Genomic DNA, 12,300 nt, shown 5'->3' with positions numbered 1-12,300 from the left:
TAGTTTCTTCATATTTGAATTGTTTCTTTGGGGTTGTTTGAAGTATTTTCTCCTTGATTTTATAATTCTTGTATTTATCTATAATATTCCTTGGAATTTTCATTTCGGGCTCTCTTTCAGGAGGTGATTAGTGGATTCTTTCAATAGCTATTTTATTCTTTGATTCTAGGACATTTGGGCAGTTTTCTTTGATGATTTTTCTAAAAGATGATGTCTAGGCTCTTTTTTTTTTCATTATAGTTTTTAGAAAGTCCAATAATTCTTAGATAATCTCTCCTAGATCTATTTTCCAGGTCAGTTGTTTTTCCACATTTTCTTCTTTTTTTCTATTTTTTTTTTTTTTTTTAGTTTTGTTTGACTGATTTTTGATGTCTCATTGAGTCATTCACTTCTACTTGTTCAATTCTAATTCTCAGTGAATTATTTTCTTCACTTAGCTTTTTTATCTCCTATTTGTATTTGCCCAATTAAACTTTTAAATGAATTTTTTTTTGTTCATTGGGTTTTTTTTTCCCATTTCACAAATTCCATTTTTCAAGGAGTTTTTTGCTTTCTCTATTTTGTCAAGACTTTTAAGGAATGGTTTTCTTTTATTTAAGAAATTTAAGAAATAATTTCTGTGTTTCCTTTTCCAGAGCTCTCATTTCCTTTTCCCATTTTAATTCTAACTCTCTTTTAAGATCTTCTTTGAATTTTTCCAAGATAGCCTTGTGAGATGGAGACCAACTCTTATCGCTCTTTTGGGCTTTATCTGAAGATGTTTTATCTTTAGTGTGCTCAGGATTTGAGGTCTATTTTTCCCTGTCTCCATAAAAGCTATCAATGGTCAGAGCTTTTTTTTTTTTCTTTTTTTGCTCATTTTTAAAAGCTGAGGTATCTTTTATGGACAAGGGGAGATTGTCTCAAGCTTTCTCTACATATACAGTGGCTTCATGCTGCCCTGGGGCCAGGGCTGCTGGCTTCCTTCTTATTTGAAGTCTTACAGCTAATCTGCTGCTCCACTGACTTCTGAACCAGGACAGAGGAGCCAATACTGATGTATTTTGGCTACAAGCCTCCCACAAGATTCTCTCAGTGTGTGGAAGCCTCTTCACCCTGGGTCTCCCTGCACTGCCCTGTGCTCATGTTTGCTTGAACTGACCTGCAACCCTGGACAGTGGGGACTGCCTGATTGAGAAAGACCTTTCCTGAATTTTTCCAAAATACCTTCTGCTGGAAATTTGTGAGTTCTGTCAGTCCAAAACTCATTCAGAGGCCTTATCTGGTAATGATCTGAGGGAAGCCAGGAAGAACTCAGACAAAGAGCTATCTATTCTCTGCTATCTTGGTTCCAGCAGTAAGTACTTTTGATAACCAACAGAGATGTACAACCAAGGTGTTATTGTAGCACAGAGAAGGTAAAAGTTCCTTTTGGCCAATGATAAAAGATAATTGTAGCATTTATGATAGAGATGATGATGAGTTTTATAAAGAAGGAGAATATAATGGGAAATGATGTAGAAAAATACATTCTAGTCTAAAGAAATAGCATGAACAAATAATCAGAAATGATAAGGTACAGGAAATATTAATGATCAGTAATAGACCAAAATGACCAGAGGTAGGGCTCAAATAAGGAAGTAGTGAGATGTAAATATAAAAGCGTATGTGATATTTTAATTGTATCTCAAGGCACAACAATGAACATAGAATTATTAGATCTGTGATCATATTCTGCTTCAACTTATTAGCTCTATGAACATGGACAACTCACTTAAGCGGTCCAAGTCTCAGGTTTTTAATCTATAAAATGGGAATAACTACTATCCAAATTAATTAAGCATACTTCCATGAAAATACTTTGTAAATCTTGAAAATTCTATATAAATATAAATATAAATACTCAGATAAAGTACTACTGCACTGGGGTTACTCTCTCAACTCAACATTTGCACTGGTGGTCTATGTCTACTTCTCCTGTTGGTCTTCTATTGTAAGTATGTAAAGCTGGAAATTCTCTCACATTGTTTAGTATGAATTTTTATCAGTGTCTAGCCCCCTGATTAATAGCCTGAATTAATTAATGTTTTTATTTTTATTTTTAGAAAGGTTTTATATTAAACAGATTCAGCAAGGACATTTATTATTAAAAAAAAAAAATCCCTCTAAACTAAGGGGTAAACTTTTCCCTAGCATGAATCAGTCTTTGTTTCAAAAAGACTCATTTTAAAAGAGTGAAAACAACTTCTAGTTCCTGCAAGTCCTTTTATCTATTTGAAAAGTCTTTATGAAACATTCCTTTATGTATAGATCTCTGTCAAATTTCAAGAGCCAAATGTTCTCAAAGAATTCCGACATACCTTTCCTTGGTATGCCTCTCAGCTCTTGATAAAGATACTCTTTTTACTCCAAGGACACTGCTACTGGCTCTCATATACATTGCTACTGAATCAGATAGGAAATTCATATTTTCTAATCTAACCTTCTATCTTTTGAACAAGGTCATTTTTGATCAAAGGGAAGGGAGTGAAAAGAGAGAAAAAAATTATAAACATTCACTTCCCTAAAGACAATTTTGTCTTCAGGTTTTATCCACTGAATTCAACTACCTCTCAACTAACTGTCTCCTACTATTTCTGTTAATTACAATATATATCCTATGTGGTATGTAATGAATCTAATGAATCAAAGACTCTCTAATCTTTTTTTAAGGATATTTACACTTACTTATTTTTATTGAGTATATTTTGATGAAATTTCCTATAATTAATTGGGGTAGAGATCCTCCTTTCCTTATTGTATTTTAATAGATATTATAATTATAAAGAGAATAAGCCTCAAAGGTAGAAAACCTGTGTTCAAAATTCTTTTTTGTCAAATACTAGCTAATGTGACCATTTATTTGTTTTCCTATTTAGGACCTTGGTTTACTCATGAATAATAAAAGAGGTTGGTCCTTTCTTTCTCTAAAGTTCTGTAAAGACTAGACTAATCCTGATGATCCCTCTACTGGCACAGAATCTTTGTTAAGCTTGTTGACCAATAACCAAATTCAATATCAAAGCTAAGGATACAAAATCTTAAGATTATAACATAAGACGTTTTTCAGAGATTAGCATATAAAGTTGATAACAATTCTGTGTTTGTATGTCTCTGTCTATCTCTCTCTATTTCTCTGTGTCTTTCTCTCTTTCTCTCTGCCTCTCCCTTCCTCTTCCCCCCACCTCTCTGCTTGGAAATAATTTTTAAAACTGAATAAAAATTAATTATAACATAGCTCAAAACCATTCTCTTCTCCATGTACTGACAATTACTTTGGGACTCTCCTATTATAGAAATAACTTCATATTGACTTTCTTTTCTAAATCAAGCAAACTCATTAACCATGTTCCCATAGCTCCATCATGTCTTGCCTACTATGATGTAGGCTTCCTTGGATCTCACAGGAACCAACATCTTTATTTTTAGGAGGTATAACCTCATAGGAGGATCTCGAATTTTGTCCCTTATTGAACACTCTTCTATCCACTGATACCCTATTTGGCTACATGGTTTATATATACATAATTCCCATATATATATAGAGAGAGAATCATTCCACTGATTCTAAACTCCCAGATACTGATGTACAAATCTTTACCATACTCAATTTTTTACTTCCTTATGTCTTTCCAACTTTCCATTATTGTAACTATTAACTCTTCAAACTCATTCACTCCACATATTCAAGATATTGCAAGATTTCTTTTACCTTCCCAAACCTACCTTCCTATTTGACTCCTTCTCTACTCATATAACCTTATCACTTTCACCTTGAAAAATGTAGTAGCCTTTTAATTGGTCTCTCAACTTTAAGAGAGTTGGCAGTCTAATCTTTCCTCCATTTATCAGCCAGGATAATTTCTCCTTTTTCTAATGCATAGATCCGATGGTAGATCTATACATAAATTCATGAATTTCAAGCATACTTCCCCTATCTTCTCCCTTCCCAGTTTAGTGGTTCTTTATTATCTCTAGGGTAAGAAATAAAGTTTTCTTGGTGTCCATAGATCTTATTTACTTCTCTTTCTTACTATCTCTTTTTACTTGTCTTAAATCTCATTTTCCTCCATATAGTTACGATCACCATTTGCTCTTCTTGCTCTTGACTCACAATAAGTATTTTGTAAATGTTTATGGACTGAATGATTGCTAACTGAATGAAGGAATAAATCCTTGATTTTGCAGATGAAAAACTGAACCCAAGAGAGGTAAAAAAACAGGTAATTACCTGTTTGATATCACACATCTAGTGTATCAAACAAAAGGATGTAAACACAAGTATTTAGACTCCACGTCTAGAGCCTTTTCCATTGCAAGCACAAAATCTTTTGTTTTGTGTCATACTGAATATTTTCTTTTATAAATTTTGTTCATTATTCATCCACACACTTATTCATTCATTTTTGAAGCATTAATTATGAGCTAACCATGTCCAAAGCACCATGCAGGGCAAAGCAAGTGCTTAAGAGCAAAAACCTGAAAAGTGGGGTGAGCCAACTACTATTATAATGAGGTCTAATTTAGACACAGCCTGGAGAGAACAGAAAGCATAGGAGATATTTTTATATTTCATATTTTTAGTAACATTTTTCCGGTTTGTAGATTGAAATATCTCTTACATCAAAATGGATGTAGTGAGGAATCAGCTTGTGGCCATTTGGCAGATAGCAAAGAAACATTTAAAAACCATATTTATCTTCTCACACTCTCCTAATGAAATTTCCATCAGTCCTGAAACTACCAATTTTCACTCCCCACCAGTTGACTTTTTTCCTGAGCCATCCACAAGAGGCCAAGTTGTAACCACCTATTTCTCAGAGCTTGGGAGCCCGGTGAGCTCACTTTGCCAAATCTATCTGTTTCTTTGTCAGAACATACACCTTGAATCTTCCCCAGGAAAAGTGAGGGAAGGAAAAAGAAAAAAGCTTATTGTGAAATATGAAATAACTCAGAGGACCAAGAAAAGCTGTATTCAACAAATTTTATAAAGATTTAGCCAAAATTTGTCAACTGGTGCTTTGAAATAACTAAGGACAAATGTTGACACTTTTTTTTTTTACCATTTTCAAAAGAATAATTAATAACAAACATCACAACCCCACAAGTAAAAAAAAAAAAATATTCAAACAAATAAGGATAGCCTTTCTTTTTTTTTTTTTGCCACAGGCCTCCATAGGTACATAAACAAACAGTTCCATTAAATCTCAGAGAAATGAATTTCTTTTAGAATCACCTTTTCTTTTATTTTATTTTTAAAGGTAGTCACAAAATGAAAGTATATAGAGTTTAGTTGAGAGAAAAGAAGAGAGAAGAGTAGAGAAGAGAAGGGAAAAAAAGAGAAAAGAGAAGAGAACGGAAGAGAAGAGAAAAGAAGAGGGAAGGGGAAATAAGGTGGGGAAAAGAGTAAAGTAGAGAAGAGGAGGGATGAGGGTACTTTTCAAAAGGGGTCTAGCTTCCATTAGGAAGTAAATTGTTTGTCTCAGACTCTTCCCTCTGTCTCGATTGTCTTTTTAGAATCATAGACCATTAACAACTGAAAGGAGTTCTTTTCTGCCACTCAAGGTGTTTACTTGTTAAAAGACCCTTCTGAAGTGCCTCGCCTTGATTTAAATTAAAGACTCTAGATCCAATCTTAGCTGGGCAAGGAGAATTTCAGAGATAGAATGCATATCAGAGTTCATTGAGTGCCATGCTGATAGACAAAGAATCTTTTCTACATCAATTTTAATAAAGACTCATTAAATTTCCCCTGGATGAACTCTAAGGAGGAGTCACCTACTAATGTCCAGGGCAAGCTATTTTCATACTGGATAACGTAAATTGCTACAAATTCTATCTCTCTGAAATCCATCAGTTTACCTTAATTCTCTAAGACCAAGCAGAAAAAGTACAGACCTTTTCCCTCAAGACAACCTTTTAAATATTTAAAAAGAACTATTAAACTAAATGTGCTCTTATTTTCTCTTCCATTCCATTTATCTAGAGTCTCCATCTTCCAATACAAATTTGACTTCCTGCCGTCTTTATGAATTCCATAGAGAACCTACAAAGGTCTCAGAAATCATATAATCCAACCCATATGTTTTTACAAATGAAGAAACTGAGCCCTAGAGAGGAGATATGATTTGTTTAAATTCATTACAAAACCAAGACTAAAAGTACAGTCTTTTATCTTCCCTTCCAAGATTTCTTTTGCCATACCATTGTGTCTCTAACAAAGAAGAAATTGCATGATGAATCTTATATATGTAAACAAATGGTCTTGAGTTTTGCCTTGAATATTTTGATGTATGACATTTGGACTCCCCCCCCCCCCAAAGTTTCCTGGAGATTCATTTGTGTTGTTCTGGTCATCTATTCCCTGGTTCAATGATTTTATAGTTGAAATAAATTAATTAAAAAAAAAAAAAAAGCTTTTCTAAGTCCACTTGGATTTTCTCATGTAGTTTAATATAGGCTCAAATTGTTGCACTGTCACTTCCTTTGTATGATTGTTTTAATTATATAGGTATCTGTCCTTATCAAGTTTATACAAAGAGCTTTAAACTACAATTACACAGGAACCAAAAAGTAGCTCTGTAGCTCTTACTATGATGTTGAATTTATTATTCATTGCATAACAATCTGTGACTATTCAAAATCCTATAACCCTCTAGAAAAACAATATTAGTTAATTAAAAATGACAATTTTTAAGCCTACTCTGAATAACTACATCTTTGAAGATAGCAATGTAATTTTGGAGACTGGGTAAAACACAAAACATTGTTGCAAGTGGGATTTGTCACTAAGTCTCTTGACTTTGAGTTTAAAGGATTTTGGCTTGGAAATTGTAAAAGACGACAAGAGTTTTCAGCTTGTAACTTCTGGCAGAATAATAGTCTGTTCTTTTAACCACCCATCTTATAGAGTGAGTAATATGTGGGCTATAATATCTTGTGGAACAAGATAGCTATTACCTGAAGAGAATAAATGGAGATTTGTAAGGGACCAGAAAATCTTGAGCTGGTTTTTGTTTCCCATCTACAACTTCTTACCATCAAAAGATTGGCCCTTTGATATTCAGAGGACTTCCAAGAATTCTAAGAAAGGAAAATTAATGAAAGAGGTAATTTCAAAGCAGAAAAATCCACATAAAATTTGCCACATGATGTATCAAATGTAACACTACTTGGCCAAGTTACCTTGATTTCTTTTATTTTTTCCCACTACTTAATAATGAGTAGGAACTTAATAAATAATGTATCTGTATGTATGTATAAAGGTGTGTATATATATATGTATGTATATATATATATATATATATATACATATATATATATATACACATATATATGTATATTTTCAAATATCTATTCATTTATCCATCTATCCATATGTCTTTCTTCTATCTATGTGCTTATCTATCTAGCCATTGTTCTATGGTCATATTTCCATTTTTCTAAGAGATTTGCTTGCTCATTTCCTCAGAGTGTTTGTGTGTGTGTGTGTGTGTGTACTGCTTAATCCTGCACCACCAATTGAAATTACCTTTCAAGTATTTGCTTCTTTATCCATTAATAGTTACTTTTTAGATCATTTTATTCATTTCTAGTTATTTAAAATAATGATGTAGAGCTGGACTTATACAAGAGCTTTCACTCTTACTTAACCATTGTTCTGACCTTTAGGTGTCTGCAAGCCAGCACTTAAAAAAGAATGTTTTAAATAAATTCATTTCCCTTTCATAATTAGCCCGAATTGTATTTCTCTGTAAGATGATGTTTGTGAATATTTTCCTGATTACTAATGTAGTGGAAGATTTGTAGTCAAAAAGATCTGGATTCTGACATTGTTCCAGGGCTTACTAATTTTATGACCAAGAACAAATCCAAATATTACCAGTTAACCTTTTTTGTATTTGTAAAATCACGATAATAATGCTTTTATTATAAAATCATTGCAAGTTTCAAAATGAGATCCTATTAAGGATCTGTGTGCAGATGTTAAGGTGTCATAGATGGTGATTATAAAACACTTCAATTTGTGAGTCACTCTGTATATATTATTTCATTTTAGAATAAAACAAACTTACTAGGTAGATGCATATATGGAAAGAGACATTATATATGAGTCTGTGGATTTATATAAAGATATAGATATATAGACATATTTTATAGATAAGGAAATAGATGCTTAGATAAATTAAGTGACTTGGCAAAGGTCACACAACTAGTAAGTATATGATGTAGAATTTGAACCCAAGTCTTCCTGGCTCTAAGTCTGGTGTTCTACTAACTATACAACACTGAAGCTATAAAAATTTCAGTCATTTTTGTTGTGATTCAATCAATCTGTTTGTGAATTTGACAATATTGAGTTGTAACAATGTTGGTCCAAGTATTGTCTTTTAAGGACTGGTGAAGAAGAAGGACCATGAGTGATGCAGTCTGCAACAGGAAGAGAAACAAGAGAATTTTAATTAAGAGGTAAAAGATTCATTTCAGATCAATTCAACAAATACTTGTTTTATATGTTATTATGGGCCAGAACTCTGAACTTGAAACAAAGGATTCTTACAAGGTGCTAAGTCAGTGGAATTGAAAGACAATAGTTATCTGATTTAGCATGGTTCAGTATGATTGATTTAATCCTACAAGGAGATGTTATGGGCCAGGACTTGAAACAAGGTACTAAGTGGAATGGAGGAGCCAATGGTTAAATCTAGGTTAGCATTGATTTAATCTTACAACAAATAATGGTTTTCTAGTGATATAATGATTGGTTTGTACTCAGTGTGCAGCATATAAGCAAGAAGCTCTCAGGACCAGAAAAGACAAGTGCACTAGAAGTTCTCAGAGGCTGAGACAGATTCATTCCATCATCCATCTTTGTGGTGGCTGGAGGCTGAAGCACAAACCTGTGGATATTCGGAGAGATTCAGAGGGCAAAGAAGGGGGCAAGAGCTCAAGCTCTCAGAACCAAGGAGAGAGGAAGGCCTCCAGAAAGCTAGCTGAGCCCCAAGTGAAGGAGATAAAACTTTGAAAGAGACATAAAGGATTTGGACTTTAACCCCTGGCTACTCATGTAGTGATTACTGAACTGAAATGAAGGCTGCTCCCAGAGACCCCAAGAAAACCCAACAAGAGAACATTATATTTTAGAGAGACCATTACAGTGTCTACCATGAGTTAGTAACTCTATATAGTTATTGAAATGCAAAGATGAAACAGCATAGTCTCCAATACATTGGTACTATATAGTAATTTGCAAAATATTAGTATAATGAAGGGGACAATGTGACAGGGATGCAAAAATGATCTAGAAAAAAGTTCTTTGGAATATTTTTTATGATGTGGAAAATCATGTTTATTTAATTTGAAAATTTATTTTATTTATTTAATATCTTTCCTGAGTTAGGTTCAAATCCTTAGTTTCAAACATTTGTTTTTAATTTTTTTAGTTCTAAGTTCTCTCCCTTATTCCTACTCACAATTAAGAAAATACATATGAAGTTATACAAAAGATTTCCATAAAAGTCAAGTTGTAGGAAAAAACAGAGATATCCCACCTAAAGAACATAAAACCCTCAAGAAAATTAAATTGAGAGAGAGAGAATTGGAGAGAGAGAGAGTTAGAGAGAGAGAAAATGCTTCAACCTGCATTCAGACACAATCAGCTTCTTCTCTGGGTACGAATAGGATTTTTCATCATAACTCCTTCATAGTCATGGATGACTGTACTACTGGGAATAGCAAAGTCTTTCACAGCTGGTCATCCCAGAATATTGTTATTACTTTGTAAATGGTAATTTTCACTTTGGTCAAGTTGCTCAAGTTCGTGGAGGATTTTTAAGATTTTCTTTTTGTCTTGAGAGTTCTGCTCATCATTTCCCATAGAACAACAATATTCCATCATAAACATACACCACAATTTGGTGAGTCATTCCCCAATTGATGGGTATCTCCTCAATTTTCAATATTTTTACTTTGAGAAGAGAGTTGCTATTAATATTTTTGTACATATAGGTCATTTTCCTTTTTTTTCTGAATCTTTTTTGGTATTCATGACAAATAGTGGTGTTATTAGGTCAAAGGATATGCATTAATTGAAAACCCTTTGACCACAGATCATAGTTTTTATTATTTATCAATTGGGACATGGCTCTTATTTTTTATAAATTTTACTCAGTTGTCTCTGTGTTTGAGAAATAAAGCTTTCTCAGAGAAGTTAGCTTCAAAATTCTTTTTACAATTACAATTGCTAACTGTATATTCACTCTCTCCTTTCACCCCATCCCTCAATTTTGCTACTGACCACTCCATCCCTGAATATGCTTTTTTATTACCCGCCCACCATTCCATATCCCTTTCCTCTCCTATTTTCCTGCAAAGATCCTGCAAAAATCTATCTGCAAAGATAGATTTCTATATCTCTCTTCAGTAGATATGTTATTAATTTTTGAGCCAATTCTGAGAAAAGTAAGGTTCAATCTTTCATCCTTTCCTCATCTTGCTCCCTTCTAATATAAAAGCTTTTTTCTTGTTTCTTTTTTAGGGCATATAATCTGCACCATTCCTCTTTTTGTTTTCCCCTTTTCCCAGTACATTCTTCTCTTATCCCTTAATTTCAACATTAAAAAAGATATTAACCCTTTACATTCAACTCAGATCTATGTCCTCTGTTTATATATACTCCTAAATTTCACAATAATAAGAAAATTCTAATGAGTTATAAGTATCACTCTCTCATGTAGGAATGTAAATAGATAAATCTTATTAAGTCCTTTATAATTATCTCTTTATGCTTCTCCAGAGTTCTGTATCTGAAAATCTAATTTTCTATTCAGTTCGGGTCTTTTTAGCACAAATGTATGAAAATCCTCTATATCATTGAATGACCATCTTTACCTCTGAAGGATTATATTCATTTTTGCTGAATAAGTGATTCTTGGTTGTAATCCTAGCTCTGTTGTTCCAAGTGCTTTGGTCCTTTCATCTAGAAACTGCTAAATCTTGTATTATTCTGACTGTGACTCCATTATACTTGAATTATTTCTTTCCAGATGCTTGCAATATTTTTTCCCTTTACCTGGAAGTTCTAGAATGTGGCTATAACATTCCTGCATGTTTTTATTTTGGGATTTCTTTCAAGAGATGATCACTATTTTACTCCCTGTTTCTACAATATCAAGTTTGTTTTCTTTGATAATTTCTTAAAATAGGATGCCCAGTCTTTTTTGATCATGGCTTTCAGATAGACCAATAATTTTAAAATTCTCTCTCCTGGATCTATTTTCTATGTCAGTTGTTTTTCCAATGAAATATTTCACATATTTTCTATTTATTTTCATTTTTTATTTTGCTTTATTGTATCTTGATTTCTCATAAAGTTATTAGCTTTCATTTGCTCAATTCTATTTTTAAAGGAATAATTCTCCTCAGTGAACTTTTGTATCTCCTTTTCCAATTGGCCAATTTTGCTTGTTGAGGCATTCTCCTCATCAGCTTTTTGCATTCCTTTTGTATCACTCTCAATTGTCTTCCTAATTTTTTCTTGATCCCTATTACATGATTTTCAAAATTCCTTTTGAGCTCTTCCATGGTTGAACCTGATTTTGATTTTTCTTGGAGGCTTTAGTTATATGGAAGCTGAACTCCCATCCTTGTGTTTGCTCTGACTTTCTGCTGACATTCTAAGTTCTTTTAGACTAGAAAATGTTTTACTCTGTCTTTTTGGGTATTCTGACACTCTAAAGTTTATTTAGAGTCATTATTTAAAAGAATTTGAAATGTTTTTTGGGGAAAGTTTGAGTGAGTTTTTGTCTTTACTCCATCACCTTGGCTCCACCATCAAGGGGACATGAATGTTGCTGGTAAGATTAGAACAATTTGAGCAAGCAGGGATGAGGAAGGTATACATGGCATTCTGTATATGAATATATACATTATAGCATTGGGCTTGGAATCAAGAATAATCAATGAGTTCAAATGCAATCTCAGATATTTACTAATTGTGAGTCTCTGAGCAAATCACTTAACACCATTTGTTCTGGTTTCCTAATTTGTAAAATGAGCTGGAGAAGGAAATGGAAAACCACTCCAGTGTCTTTACCAAGAAAACCCTAAATGAGCTTACTAAAAGTTAGACTACTGAACAAGTTAAAATGGGTTCATAATTAGTATAACTTAGTAATTCACAGTTGCACTGAGCAATATTGATACTATTGTAAACGATATTATTCCATACAAGTGTTTCCATGTTTGTTTCTAAAGTTAACCTGTTCATCATTTCTTTAGCAA

This window comes from Antechinus flavipes, chromosome 1 (assembly GCF_016432865.1).
Source record: "Antechinus flavipes isolate AdamAnt ecotype Samford, QLD, Australia chromosome 1, AdamAnt_v2, whole genome shotgun sequence".
Taxonomy (NCBI): domain Eukaryota; kingdom Metazoa; phylum Chordata; class Mammalia; order Dasyuromorphia; family Dasyuridae; genus Antechinus; species Antechinus flavipes.
The sequence above is the reverse complement of the archived record's forward strand: the minus strand, read 5'-3'. Positions refer to the sequence as shown.